The sequence below is a fragment of the Carcharhinus amblyrhynchos genome, chromosome 28, assembly GCF_965287045.1.
Source record: "Carcharhinus amblyrhynchos chromosome 28, sCarAmb.v2.hapA, whole genome shotgun sequence".
In the NCBI taxonomy this organism is placed as follows: domain Eukaryota; kingdom Metazoa; phylum Chordata; class Chondrichthyes; order Carcharhiniformes; family Carcharhinidae; genus Carcharhinus; species Carcharhinus amblyrhynchos.
Window position 1 is genome coordinate 6,497,993 of NC_137351.1, and position 15,829 is coordinate 6,513,821.

Sequence of the window (15,829 nt, forward strand, 5' to 3'; positions counted from 1 at the left end):
CCTGCTCAGCGCTATGCTGCTGGCCTCTCCAGCAGGAAAATGCCAGGCACTCACATTTTTATCATGATTCACGCTAGAGTATTCCGTGAAGAATGAAGTGTGGAAGATTCATTTTGAAAATACCACTAAATAAAACAACAGGATTTACTCCAGTTTTTACACAAATTTGGCACAGAATTTTTTGGGCAGAATCCTAGCCTAGGTTTCTGACAGATCCACACTGAAACCAGTTACCAGTGGAAAAAAGCTTGGGTAAAGTCAAGTTGAGGCAAACCCCTCTGAAAAATAACATTAACCATCTATGAGTCTAAAATATGCAAAATACCCCTTTCCAAAAAGGAACTTAAATAGAGAAAATGCTGAATTATATCACATTTATACACAGTTCACAGTAATCTAAAATTGGTGCTTAAAACTGAACTGTACAGTACGTTAAGAAAGAAGCTCTAGATTCTCAACATACAAAATATCTGAAAACTGCTGTTCAGTTATGAGGGGCCAAGCAGAAACTAGATATTTTCTGTTAGGGAAAGCTATCCCAAGAAGCGTTTCTTGCCTTTCACAACCAGCTTCAGGAAGTAACTGGCAGAATGTTAATGCAGGTCACATTTGCCCTCCCACGCAGATTGTAGCATAGCAACATTAAATAGCATCGGCCATCTTGCCTGCCCATTCTTTTATAATCTTCCATTCCTGAGTTATCTTTACTCATACTAATTTATAAAGTGTAATCACTGCAAATTTTTCCGAGTAGGAATTTGCCTACTCCCGCTAGTTTCTTCCTCTCCAACCATAAAAGGAAATAATGCATAGCAAGAGGAATCAAATGTGGAAAAGGTTAAAAGTTCCTTATGAAGTGGAATTCTCAGCCTAAATTTTAAAATAATGGATTAAGTTTTAAAAAAATCTCCTATCACAAATCTGATAAGTTAAAAATCTTTCAGAAGCCTTTACAAATGGTAAACCCTCAATTGCTGTATTAGCCCAAATTTCCTGTCGGCCACATCATCTGTAAAATCCATCAGATAGCTGAACCCTACTTGTGTTCAGATTTCTTCTTCACTTATCTTATTCCTTTTGAATTTCTCAGACCTGCAGGTTTACAAAGAGCTGTTGGTGGATTTGAACTAATTAGGCAATCTGTTGGTATCAGCAATTTAAAATGTAGGTAAATGCAGTGTAATATTGATTTACTATGTGGTCTTAACAAAAACAGAAGACTTAGATTAACTCATTTTTCATGCTTATAGATTCAATTTATACACTTCTGATAGCGTGCTCTTAACAATCAATTCTAAGCCTCAGATTATCAAAAGTTCTATTTCCATATTGAAATTTACTTTTACCCAAGTCTCTTTTGGCACCTACACTTTAACCCAGTTGTAAGCAATGCACAAGCATTTGGTACAACAGGTTGATTCAGCTCATAGAGAACACTTTCAAATAGTGAAATCAATACATTGCTTTCACATAACCTGAACCTGCACTATTTCACCATTGTATGTGTTCTTCAATAACAATTACAATATAGAACTGCAAACAATATACAGTAACTGTATATTGTCAATTTTTGTCAAGCAAGTACCCAACAAAAGTCTTTAAAATTATGAAGGGCTTCAATAAGGTAGAGAATGGAGAAGATGTTTCCACTTTGGAAAAAACTTAAGACGACAGTCACCAATAAATGGAATAAGGCTTTCTGGAGAGCCTTTCTTTGCTCAAAAGGTTTGAGAGAATGTGGAACATTCAGTAATTCTGGCAAATGGAACACTCAGATCCAAGGAGAAACCAGGTAAGCCCATGAGAGGCAAAGGGATAAAACAGAAGGAGCTAATTAAGTTACAAGGGGGCTTGTGTGGAGCATAAATGCTGGCACAGACCAGTTGGACTATTTCAATACTGTAAATTCACTGTAATGTGGCGCACAAGGTTACCAATTACCAACATGCTTTGCTTGCATGTTTTAATGATGATGACAGAGTTCTGCACTGAAACATAAAACAAACATTATATACGATTAACAACGATATCTTTAAGTAATTTCACAGTTGACATCTAATCACCAGTTTCATCTGACAATACCAACTGATGATTTCACCACTGCAATCTGACACTTGCAGAACCAACCATTAAAGTGTGGCTGTATGCAAACAACTTTGAAATTAAGCCTCAGAAAAGATCAGAGATTTATCTATTTTTAAAAAAAAATCAACCTCCGTCGCCCACCCAAATAATGGGAATGTGGAACTGGCATCAGCAAAATCAACTGATGTAGTGTTAATTATGTTAAAAGCTCTGGTTATGAACTAGAATTAAATTATAAAGAAAGATACAGACTTATGATTAAATGTTTCAAAGAGAATATGGGCCCAGTAGAAATGACTTAGGTTGCACGCTAAGAGTAAATATAGGCAAAGGGATGATACATTCTTCAGAATTTTTCTTTGGGGATCAGCACTTATTTATGCAGAACTTCTGTTCTGAATACATGATAGGTTAGACAGTACTGGGTCTATTGAAAAACCAATCCATTTGAACATCCTAATTGATTTTCTCATTTTAAACCTAAACACAAATCCAAATTCCAAATGCGTTGTACATACAGTTACTCACCATGTAAAAACATAAAACCCAGTGCATTTTATGCAACATCATTCAACAAAACAGAAGATACGATAGAAGTTTCAGGGATGCAACGCAAATCAGGAAAATGGATGGCGGCAGTGTGTTCTTTGATTTTTTTGGGTGAAAAACGTAAACTAAACTATCTTTGAAACAAGCATGATTTTTCTGCTCAACTTTTTAATTTCCCCATTTCCTACAGATACCTGCCAGTTTAAGTGCACAAGTACAATACAGCATTTTCAGATAGTGTTACATAACATGCAAGAGATGAACTGCAAAGCAGCAGCAGAATGTCTGCTTGCAGTACACATCTCAATGGTTGAAAAAAAGACTAATCAGAGAGGAATCATATTATTCCAGGAACAACAGCTAGAAAATTCCAAGTAGCAAAATTGAAAATAAGACAAAAACCACTCCAGTTCAAATTAATGGAGAAGGGAAAGGGAAGAAATTCTTCTGTATGATTTTAACTATTTATCACACTGGCGTGAAAGCTTCGCTTCAGCACTTCAACAAAATTAACTGTGAGTAAATGGTTATAAAGTTTTGAGTAATGTACATCCTTAATATTTATCTCAAGTTAATGTATCTCCCTGAAATTAGCATTTTAATTTTTGCATGCAATAATGAAATACACAGTGAAGGAGGTTTCAAGACAGGGTACATAAGAGTTTAGATAATGGATGAAACCATTTGAACTTCATTTGGAGTTAAAACATCACCTGCACTTTGCAATAACGAGCTTGACATGTACTGTATTGCACACAAGAGTTAAGATAAGTTGCATATGGAATAATAAAAAATATTTTGGGCTGTATTAATTCAAGGCCTCATCATCACCTTCTCAAGGGCGTCTAGGACTGGGCAATCAATATTGACCTTGCTGACGTGTTATTTGGCACAAATTTAGCATCATTGTTTCTGAGATTACAAACCTGGTTCTACATTTCCTAGAAACCACAATCAAATCAAGGACTTTGTTAAGCAAATGGGATAAACATCGTATCTGTTGCTTCTATAAACACATTTAAATTCCCATCCCTTCTTTAACTAATTCCATTACTTTTTAAAATTTATTTAGTGTCACAAGTAGGCTTACATTAACACTGCAATGAAGTTACCATGAAAATCTCCTAGTTGCCACACTGCAGCACCTATTCAGGTACACAATTCAAGATTCAGAATGCCAAATGTCCACTTTAACAGCAGAAGAACAATCAAGTCAAAGGGTATCCACAGTTCTGGAAACCAGCACCATTTATATTGACAATCTACTACAGCATCTTTAACTCCATTTGCAAATGTTTTAATGCAAAGATTACATGAGCTGCTGACATATAATTCCACTGCAGCAAAGTGCATCACGTTTGGTGTCACAATTTTTGTTTGCAAAATTCTCACTTTACTAATAACATTCTAAGGTTGGGAGCATTGTCTTCACTGCAAATTTAATTACTTTAGTGTTTGAAACAACATACATTTGTATTAATCTGTCATTACACCCCAGGTGTCACACAGCTCCAGGCTGAAAACAAACTTTTGGAAAAATAAACCAACCGGTTTCACAATAGGCTCTTGAGCCCTGGAGCCAGAAATTTACAAGTAATTACAAATGATCTCTGATTAATTGCAGACTGTTTACAAGGCCATTTCCCCAGTCGAGAGACAACTTTGCCCCACAAGTGTGTACCTGTGCCAGTGGCTGTTAAATGTTAAGGCCACATTCAAGAGTCGTCAGGGATAGGGGGGGGGGTGGATTTTGTACTTTAAACACTTGACAGGTGGCCTGCTGGCTTTGACAGGCAGAGAGAAAAAAGGAAGTAGAAATAGAAAGTGGGCTGGTTTGCAACCCCAGACAATACACAGATGATCAAAACCCAGGGCATTTAGAAAATACATAGTTATACCTGACATAACACCCGGGGGGGGGGGAATGGGAATTTTAACCCAATAAAATAATTAAAATGTAATAAGTTAATACAAATAGTTCAAAGCTCACAGAAATATCACATTAGAAATAAATGGATCTGAAATGGTGATCACACTGGGCCTAAGGTTTATTTTATATTTTGTTCCTATTTTGTTGTAAAGTTGTAGTGAGGGGAAGCTGAGGCCAGCGGGGGGAGAAGCGACGCTTCCTCCTCTTGTCAACCCACAGGCCGCTCGCTCCCTCCCTTCCTCCCCGCCCGGCTACCCCACCTCAGACGAGAGGTGAACCCCCTCCCCCACTCTTCCCCTTTCCATGCCCTCAGACATTCGAGCACTTTCCTCACCTCCGACCGGCATCGAGCAGCGACAGCACCACTGGCGACAACACCTTCCCCAACCCCGCCCCACTAACGGGCAAGACCCGCCCATCGCCCCGTCTTGACTGGCCAGCCGGCGAGCGCCCCGCCCATCCGCCTCTCGGTCTGCCGCTTTCCATTGGGCGAGCTGGACGTCTGTCAGCCCTTTTTTTTGTGCGCGCGCGGCCTCTGTGCGTGCTGCGTCACGCGCAGGTCCCGCCCACCGCCTCTCCCCATTGATCTACCCAGCGCCACTAGCGTCAGGCTGATTGACAAGGCGCTCAGCCAATCAGGTGTCAGACTCTTGCAATGCCCAGGTTTACCTCTTCAATCCTCAGGTGGTCTTCTTTTCCTTTCTTACAATTCCACTATCAGCTTACCATTAGGATGACTAAGCAAAGAACAAAGAGCAGTATGCAACAGGAACAGATCCTTCAGCCCACACATGATGCCTTTCTGAACTAAAGACCTTTTGTCTCTATGCAGTTGGTATCCCTCTATTCCCTGCCTACCCATCTGTCTGTCAAGATGATTCTAAAATATTGTTATTGACCAGAATTCTGTCACCCTGCCTGCCAGGCAAATTGGAACAGGTGAGAGACAGATCATGGAAAGGTCGATTGACCTTTTGGGGCGGCACAGTAGCACAGTGGTTAGCACTGCTGCTCCACAACTCCAGGGACCTGGGTTTGATTCCCGGCTTGGGTCACTGTGTGTGTGGAGTTTGCACATTCTCCTTGTGTCTGCGTGGGTTTCCTCCAGGTGCTCCGGTTTCCTCCCACAGTCCAAAGATGTGCGGGTTAGGTTGATTGGCCATGCTAAAATTGCCCTTAGTGTCCTGAGATGCGTAGATAAGAAAGATGAGAGGGATTAATGGGTAAATATGTAGGGATATGGGGGTAGAGCCTGGGTGGGATTGTGGTTGGTGCAGACAGGATGGGCTGAATGGCCTCTTTCTGTGCTTTAGGGTTTCTATGACTCTTGACCTTGGGTGGGTTGTATGGTTTTGGGATGAACGAGGCTGTAAAATCCTGCCCAATGTATCTGCTTCTACAACCTCCTATGCCAGTGCATTCCAGGTGGCATTGTGGCACAGTGGTTAGCATTGTTGCCTTACAGCACCAGGGACGTGGGTTCGATTCCCAGCTTGGTTCACTGTCTGTGCGGAGTCTGCACATACTCCCTGTGTCTGCATAAGTTTCCTCTGGGTGCTTTGGTTTCCTCCCAGTAAGAAATCTCACAACACCAGCTTAAAGTCCAACAAAAGTTCACCCACCTGACAAAGGAACAGCATGTTCCAAAAGATTGGGGCGTTTGCTACAAATAAACCTGTAGGACTTTAAGCTGGTGTTGTGAGATTTCTTTCTGTTTTACCCCAGTCCAATGCCGGCACCTCCACATCATTCCTCCCAGTATCCAAGGATGTGTGCATTAGGTGCATTGGCCATGCTATACTTGAAGAAAAGAACAGAAGTAGTCCCAGAGTGTAAGTACTGAACTGGAGAAGGCTAATTATGTCAGTATTAGGAAGGAGCCGGGGAATATAAACCGGGGGCAGTTGTTTGAGGGTAAATCCACATCTGATATATGAGAGTCTTTTAAAAGTCAGTTATTAACAGTTCAGAACAATGAAGAATAAAAATGGCAAGATTCTGGAATCCTGAATGACAACAGAGATTGTGAGCTTAGTGAAAAAAAAGAAGGGGGCATACATAAATTTCAGGAAATTGAAAAACAGATAAGGCTCTTGAGGAATACAAAGATGGCAAGGAAGAGCTTTAGCAGGGAGTTAGGAGGGCAAAAAGGGGTTATGAAATGTCCTTGGCAGCAGGATTAAGGAGAATTTCAAAGCTTTTTATGTATATATAAGGAAGAAGTGGGTAGCTAAGGAATGGGTAAGTCCACTCACGGACAGTGGAGGGAATTTGTGTGGAGCCAGATGAGATGAGTGAGGTCCTTAAAGAATAATTTGCATCAGTATTCACAAAGGAGAAGGATGTGGTTAAAGGAGGATGTTGACATTCTAGGACATGTTGAAATAAAAAGGGATGGGTTATTGGAGGATTTGAAAAACATTAAAGTGGACAAGTCCCCAAGGCCACATAGGGTCTATCCCAGAATACTGAGAGAGGCGAAGGAAGAAATTGCTGAGGCCTTGGTCAAAACCTTTGTATCCTCTTTAACCACGGGCGAGGCACCAGAGGATTGGAGAGTAGCTAACATTGTTCCTCTGTTTAAGAAAGGCAGAAGAGACAATCTGGGAAATTACAGGCCTGGGAGCCTTACATCAGTATTGGGGAAATTATTGGAGATGATTCTTAAGGACAGTAGGTACTCACATAGAACATAGAACATCGAACACTACAGCACAAACCGGCCCTTCGGCCCACAAGTTGCGCCAATCATATCCATACCTACCAGGCCATAGAACTATCTGTAACTCCCAATACCATTAAATCCCATGTACTCATCCAGAAGTCTTTTAAAAGACCCCAGCGAGTTCGCCTCTACCACCACCGATGGCAGCCGATTCCACTCACTCACCACCCTCTGAGTAAAAAACTTACCCCTAACATCTCCTCTGTACTTGCTTCCCAGCACCTTAAACCTGTGTCCTCTAGTAGCGACCATTTCAGCCCTGGGAAATAGCCTCTGAGAATCCACGCTATCTATTCCTGTCAACATTTTATAAACCTCTATCAGGTCGCCTCTCAACCTTCGTCCCTCCAGGGAAAAAAGACCTAGTTCCCTCAACCTATCTTCATAAGGCATGCCTCCCAGTCCAGGCAACATCCTTGTAAATCTCCTCTGCACCCTCTCAATAGCTTCCACATCCTTGCTATAGTGAGGTGACCAGAACTGCGCACAGTACTCCAAGTGGGGTCTGACAAGGGTCTTATAAAGTTGTAGCATTACCTCCTGACTCCTAAACTCAATCCTTCAATTAATGAAGGCCAGTACACCATGCACCTTCTTGACCACATCCTCCACCTGCGAGGCCGATTTAAGAGTCCTATGGACCCGGACCCCAAGATCCTTCTGTTCCTCAACACTGCTAAGACTCCTACCCTTGATATTGTACTCCTTCATCCCATTGGTCCTGCCAAAATGGACTGCTACACATTTATCCGCGTTGAAGCCCACCTGTCACTTCTCCGCCCAGTCTTGCATCCTATCTAAGTCGTGCTGCAACTTCTGACATCTCTCCAGACTATCCACAACACCACCAACCTATAGATCATCGGCGAGCTTACTAACCCATCCCTCCACTTCCTCATCCAGGTCATTTATGAAAATGACAAACAGCAAGGGTCCTAGAACAGATCCCGGGGGCACTCCACTGGTGACCGACCTCCATGCAGAAAAAGACCCATCCACAACCACTCTCTGCCTTCTGCAGGCAAGCCAGTTCTGGATCCACAAGGCCAAAGCCCCTTGGATCCCATGCCCTCTCACCTTCTCAAGAAGTCTTGCATGGGGGACCTTACCAAACGCCTTGCTGAAGTCCACGCAAACCACATCCACTGCTCTTCCTTCGTCAATGTGTTCAGCCACATTTTCAAAGAACTCAACTAGTTGAATTTTACATCTGGAAGAGAATAGGCTTATTAGCAATAGCATAGTTTTATGAACGGGAGGTCATGTCTCAGAAACTTGATTGAGTTCTTTGAGGAAGTGACAAGAAAAATTGACCAGGGCAGGGCGGGGGCTGTTACGTACATGGACTTTAATAAAGCCTTCGATAAGATTCCTCATGGCAGGCTGATACAGAAGGTGAAGTCATATGGGGTCCGAGGTGAGCTGGTAAGATGGATACAAAACTGGCTTAGACATAGAAAGCAGAGAGTAGCAGTGGAAGGGTACTTTTCTAACTGGAGGTCTGTGACAAGTGATGTCCCACAAGGATCAATGCTGGGGCCTCGGTTGTTTGTAATATATATATAAGTGATTTGGAGAAAAATGTGGGTGGTCTGATTAGTAAATTTGTAGATGATACAAAAATTGAGGGAGTAGCAGATAGTGAGGAGGATTGTCAGAGGATACAGCAGGATATAAAGATGACAGATGGAATTTAACCCACTGATGCATTTGGAAGGTCTACTTCAGAAGGAAATTATACAGTAAAGCCCTAGAAATATTAGCATACAGAGGGATCTAGGAGTGCAGATCCACATTTTTCTGAAGATGGCAATTTAGGTGTACAAGGTGGTCAAGAAGGCATATGGTATGCTGGCATTCATCGGCTGGGGCTTTGAGTATAGGAATTGGAAAATTATGTTGCAGCTGTATAAGACTTTGATATGGCCACATTTTGAGTATTATGTACAATTCTGGTCACCACACTACTGGAAGGATGTTGGCACTTTGGAAAGGGGGCCAAAGAAATTTACCAGGATTTTGCCTGGTTTGGAGGATATGGACTATGAAGAAAGGGTGAACAAACTTGGATTGTTTTCATTGGCGCGTTGGAGGATAAGGGGGACCTGATAGAGGTTTACACAATTATAACAGGCTTGGATAGAATGGATAGTCAGAGTCTTTTCCCCATGGTTGAAGGGTCAATTACTTGGGGGCATAGGTTGAAAGTGAGAGTGGGAAAGTTTAATAGAAATGTAAGGGGCAAGCTTTTCACACAGAGGATGGTGAATGCCTGGAGTGCGCCACCGGAGGAGGTGGTAGAAGCATATCATAGAACATAGAACATAGAACACTACAGCACAAACAGACCCTTCGGCCCACTAGTTGCGCCGATCACTTCTATACCTACTAAGCCATAGACCTATCTATAACCCCCCAATCCCATTAGATCCCATATACTCATCTATAAGTCTTTTAAAAGACCCCAGCGAATTCGCCTCCACCACCACCGACAGCAGCCGATTCCACTCACTCACCACCCTCTGAGTGAAAAACTTACCCCTAACATCTCCTCTGTACTTGCTTCCCTGCACCTTAAATCTGTGTCCTCTCGTAGCGACCATTTCAGCCCTGGGAAATAGCCTCCGAGAATCCACCCTATCTATTCCTGTCAACATCTTATAAACCTCTATCAGGTCACCTCTCAACCTTCGTCTCTCCAGGGAGAAGAGTCCCAGCTCCCTCAACCTATCTTCATAAGGCATGCCTCCCAATCCAGGCAACATCCTTGTAAATCTCCTCTGCACCCTTTCAATAGCTTCCATGTCCTTCCTATAGTGAGGCGACCAGAACTGCGCACAGTACTCCAAGTGGGGTCTGACAAGGGTCTTATAAAGTTGTAGCATTACCTCCTGACTCCTAAACTCAATCCCTCGATTAATGAAGGCCAGCACACCATACGCCTTCTTGACCACATCCTCCACCTGCGAGGCCGATTTAAGAGTCCTATGGACCTGGACCCCAAGATCCCTCTGCTCTTCAACGCAGCTAAGACTCCTACCCTTGATATTGTATTCCTTCATCCCATTGGTCCTGCCAAAATGGACCACTACACATTTATCTGCGTTGAAGTCCATCTGCCACTTCTCCACCCAGTCTTGCATCCTATCTATGTCCCGCTGCAACTTCTGACATCCCTCCAGACCATCCACAACACCACCAACCTTTGTATCACCTGTGAACTTACTAACCCATCCCTCCACATCCTCATCCAGGTCATTTATGAAAATGACAAACAGCAAGGGTCCTAGAACAGATCCCTGGGGCACTCCACTGGTGACCGACCTCCATGCAGAAAAAGACCCATCCACAACCACTCTCTGCCTTCTGCAGGCAAGCCAGTTCTGGATCCACAAGGCCAAAGCCCCCTGGATCCCATGCCCTCTCACCTTCTCAAGAAGATTAAGAACATTCATATAAGAACATTCAAAAGGCACCTAGATAGATACATGAATAGGCAGGGAATAGAGGGATATGGATCACATAGAGGCAAGAAAATATTAGATTAGAGGCATCCTTGTCAGCACAGGCTTCGTGAGCCAAAGGACTTGTTCCTGTGCTGCATTGTTCTTTGTCCTTTTGTTTTAGATTCTCCTTCAGTGTGCCCGAATAGGCACCAGAGTGTGGCAACCAGAGGATTTTCACAGTAACTTCATTGCAATGTTAATATAAGCCTACTTGTGATGCTAATAAATAAACTTTTGAAAAAACAGGCACTTACTACCCTCTGTGTAAAAAACTTGCTTCTTGCATCTTTAAACTCTCCTCCTTTTATCTTAAACCTATGTCCCCTAATAATTGACATTTCTGCCTTGGGAAAAAGACTCCAATTACCCATGCCTCTCATAATTTTGCAAACTTCTACCAGATCACTCCTCAGCCTCTGACATTCTAGTGAAAACAAACCAAATTTATTCAATCTCTCCTCACAGCTAATACCCTCCAAACCAGACAACGTGTTGGTAAACCTTTTCTGTACCCTCTCCAAAGTCTCCACATCCTTCTAGTAGTGTGGTGGCCCGAATTGTATGCAATATTCCAAATTTGGCTGAACTAAAGTTCTATATAGCTACAACATGGCTTGCCAACTTTTATACTCTATGTCCCAACTGATGAAGGAAAGAAAACATGTCATATGCCTTCTTGACCACCTTTCCACTTATCCTCTTGTGTTGCCATTTTCAGGGAACTGTAATCTGTACATCTAGATCCCTCTGTATCTTAATGCTTCTAAGGGTTCTGCCATTTGCTGAATACTTCCTTAAGCAGAGACATTTAGGGGGTGATCTGATGAAAAAAGTTCTAAGACCAGGACGAGTCTGAAAAAGGGAGAGCTTCTGATCCATTTTTTGGACAAGTCCAATCTACAATCTTATGCATCTAGAGCAAAGAAAATCTCTCAAAATCTATTTCTCCCCTGTAGGAAAGGGGGTGGGGCTTAAATGGCCCGAACATTGGCTGAGCGCAGCAGGAGGCACCATTGCGCATGCACAGGTCTCTCTGCTCTCTCAGAGAACTGTCACTTAGCTCCTGCCTTTCTCAGCCAGCCTCCATGACCTAAAGCAGGCAATCCCCTAGATACTGTGGGGGCCCGTGGCCTATTAACATTTCACTCAAGTCTATCTGATGCCTACCAATCGCAGAAAACGTATACAGATGACTAGTTAGGCCAGTATTTTGTCCAGATCTGAGCATCATGCCGTAAGAAGGATGTTAAGTGGTTGTAGAGGATGGAAAGGAGATTTATATAAATAGTACCAGGTATGAGTGTCTTCAGAGATGTGAAAAAATTAGGAGAAACTTGGATTGTTCTCCCTAGAACAGAGGATATTTAGGGGGACACTTTAAAAAAATGTTCAAAGTCACAAAAAGTTTTGAAGAAAATAAGGAAAAACTTTTCACTGTGTGGCAGGAGTCTACCAAAGTAGGGTTCTTTATTTGGTAACTGTGATTAAACCATATCACAAGGGGACGCTTTTGTTACTTTCTCAGATTATGCCGTCATACAAACAAATATCTGAAACTGTGAATCAACAGCAGAAATTCACCAAAGATGCTTAACCAGCACCTTCCAATCCCACGACTGTTTCCAGCTAGAAGGACAAGGGCAGCAGATACATGGAAGCACCACTACTTGCAAATTCCCCTCCAAGCCATTCATCATCCTGACTTAGAAATATATCGGTCGTTCCTTCGCAGTTGCTGGATCAAAACCCTGGAATTTCTTCCCAGATGGCATTGTGGGTCAACCCACAGCACTAGGACTGCTGTGTTTCAAGAAGGCAGCTCACCACCAACTTCTCAAGAGCAACAAGGGGTGGGCAATAAGTGCTGGCCTAGCCAGCGATGCCCATGTCCCATGATTGAATTAAAAAAACACTCCTAAACATAAAACTTTGTGACCTCATAACAGAGTGACTCCATTGAACCTTTAAAGGTGCCTAAATTCTCAACATTCTGCTTTAATTTTTAAAAATTTGATTACCTTAATTTATTTTCTTTTGTTATTGTCATGCTAATATTTGTTCTGTGTTTAACTTAACATGACCGTTTGTGGTCTTGAAAATCTCTGATCAAGTTATCCTGTATCCTTCTTAGATCTAGTGAAAAAAAACTTTATTAAATCTTTGTAATCTTCTCATCCCTTATCAGTCTATGCTGCACTTTCCTATTTACTTTTTCTTTTCCCACATAGGGTATCTAAAACTGTACGTTATACTTCAATTAGAACCTAAATAAGGTTTTACACAGAGTCTACATTATATTGTTGAGTCTATATTCCATGTTTCTAGGTACAAAACCAGTGATTTCCAATTTTCATGGCTTTTACTTGCACTTTTTATTGACCTGAATATCGATCCACCAAAGTCTCTCCTCTCTGCTCCATTTAAAATCTTTCAGTTCACTTTGTAAGTCCTTCCACCGACCTTGTTTTTAAATGTACTCCTTCACATTGTTCTACACTGAACTGCATCAGTCACATGCCTGTTCAGCTTGCATCATCCTTGCCAAAGTTTGTCAAATACCTAACTGGGTGTCATTGACAAATTTAAATATTATTGCCTCAGTTTGCTTGAACTGATCATGTATTTTTGCCGTAAGTAAAAGTGGGCCCAAGGTTGATCCCAGAATATGGTTTTCTCAGTCCCAGAAACTTACCAAAGTACCAATTATGCCCTTCAATATCATTGTATCCGTATGATTTAATTTCTCTCAGATTCATGCTTCATTATTTTTGGTATAACTCTTTTAATTGGTAACTTATGAAGTGCTGTTTGAAGATCAATATAAGCCACATTCATTGCATTTCTTTTATCTATCTTTCCTATTACTTCTTCAAAGATTTTTGTTCGGTCAAGCATGACCAACCTTATGGAAATTCATCCTGACTACCACTAATTAACTTGATTCACAAAATACTTCGTAATTTCATGTCCATTTATAAGCCCCAGTGGTTCATCAGCCATTGAAGTGAGACTAAATGACATATAATTTCCTGGTCTATTTTCGTGTTTTTTTTTGTGGAAGGTTGTTACGATCGTCACTTTCTAATCCTTTGGCATAATTTTCATTTCCACAGAGCTTTAGAAAATTATAGTCCAACCCTACTATTATTTTCCTCCTGCTTCCCTTAGGATCGTTGGATGTAAACCATCAGCTTCTAGTTATTTAACAAGTGGAAATTTGGGTAGCTCCTTTGAATAGTAACTGCTGTTCAATCATGTACATTACACAACACTATAGTGAAAAACATTTATTTACTGGCCCAGATGTTGCAATAATAATGACTGCAAAAATGAGACACTTCACCATCATAACTCCCCTGAAGATGCCAGTAACTTCTGAAGTCCACAGATGCATAATTAAACTCAAAAATTCAGAAACTGTAGTTAGTGATTTACATTTTTCTAAAGGTGTCCTGCTCAGGTCCCCAAGACTGCAGTCAATGAAAATCGTTGAACTGAAGAGAACTTTGACCCTTAGGATACAGAGAAACCTTGAAAAATTACACTTTGTTGAATGAGATGCAATTGAGTTTTTAATGGTGTACTCCATTCATTTTTACAATGAAATAGCCTTACTGGCCCTGAAAAAGTCATTTTATATTTGTCGAATGTCAGATTTCTCTATTGGGATTACATTCTTTGGCAAAGAACCAGCCCGTGCTTCTATGTCACCATGTAATAGCATGTAAATGAGGAGAGGACCACATGTCAAGGACAACATGTCAAGGACAACATGTCAAGGACAACATGGAGATTCTCCAGCTATGATCAGAAGAAAAGAGTGGAACCAAGTATGGTTAGTAAAACCAAACGGGACAACCACAAGGAGAACTTCAAAGAAGTTGGCAACTACTAGCAATAGTTTTGAGTGGTTAATTTGTCAAAGGCTGCAGGGCAATCAAGGAGGATAAGAAAAAAATAATGAGCCTTGATTGTAGCATCATCAAAAATATTACTTCTGTCTTTGGTTAGTACCAATAATAATAACTGCAAAAATGTCTGTAGCTGTAGGGGTGAAAATTTGACTGAAGTGATTCAAACATGAATCAAGATGTGGGAAAAGTAGGTTTAAATTTGTGAGGTAACAGCACAATCAAGCTTTGAAGAGGAATTATGGTAGGTTTTTGAGAAAGACAATGATAGCATTGCTTCTGAAATGGAGGGGCAGCATACCTGAAGGGAGTGAACCATTTGCAAAGTTGTCGTTGCAGGAACCAAAGACTAGACAATTGGGAGTTTCAAAGTGCAATTGAAATAGAGATGCCATTGGAGAGGGCAAGTCCAAAGGAGTGTTTGTGAATATAGATAGACGAGTTTATATGGAAAGTGATCTTTAGGGAAGAAAGAGGGTAGCGTGTCTCCAAAAATCCAACATTTATTTACTGCAAAATGCTGCAATCATGTAGCCAATGTCCTCCCTTACCCAGCGACACTTTGTACTATGAAAAAGCCTATGAAAAGTGATCTCTCTATCTTAGTGAGTGTATTTTTTAAAAAATCAACCTGAAAAAATGTACATTCTCCACTTTCCCCAATTCCTTCTCCTGATAAAACATTAAAAATATTGTTTTTCAATTGTAGTGGTCACAGTTTATTTCTTAATGTTGTGGCAGAAAAATTACATTTTATAATCCAGTAGTTTTAAATTAGTTCAAAATTATGTTTTTTTTGTTGTTTGTTTACAGGATGAGGGCAACATTGGTTAAAGCAGCACTTATTGCCTTTGAGAAGGCAATGATGAGTCGCCTTGTTGAACAACTGCACTCCATGTAGTGTAGATACAAACACAGTGCTGCTCAAAAAACAAAGAACAAAGAACAGGACAGCACAGGAAACAGGCCCTTTGGCCCTCCAAGCCTGTGCCGCTCATTGGTCCAACTAGACCATTCGTTTGTATCCCTCCATTCCCAGGCTGCTCATGTGATTATCCAGGTAATTCTTAAACAATTCCAGCTTGTCTGCCTCCACCACCCTACTTGGCAGTGCATTCCAGGC

At 41.3% G+C, this 15,829-nt stretch overlaps 1 protein-coding gene across 1 annotated transcript in view; it reads right to left on the bottom strand.

Annotated features, from left to right (window-relative positions):
• LOC145359701 (monoacylglycerol lipase ABHD2-like) overlaps window positions 1-4,958 on the bottom strand; it is a 74,335-nt gene extending 69,377 nt beyond the window's left edge. The window contains exon 1 of the mRNA XM_080214463.1: window positions 4,899-4,958. The gene's annotated coding sequence lies outside the window, so the exon portion shown is untranslated. The remainder of the gene's footprint in view (window positions 1-4,898) is intronic.
• Window positions 4,959-15,829: the final 10,871 nt, after the last annotated feature.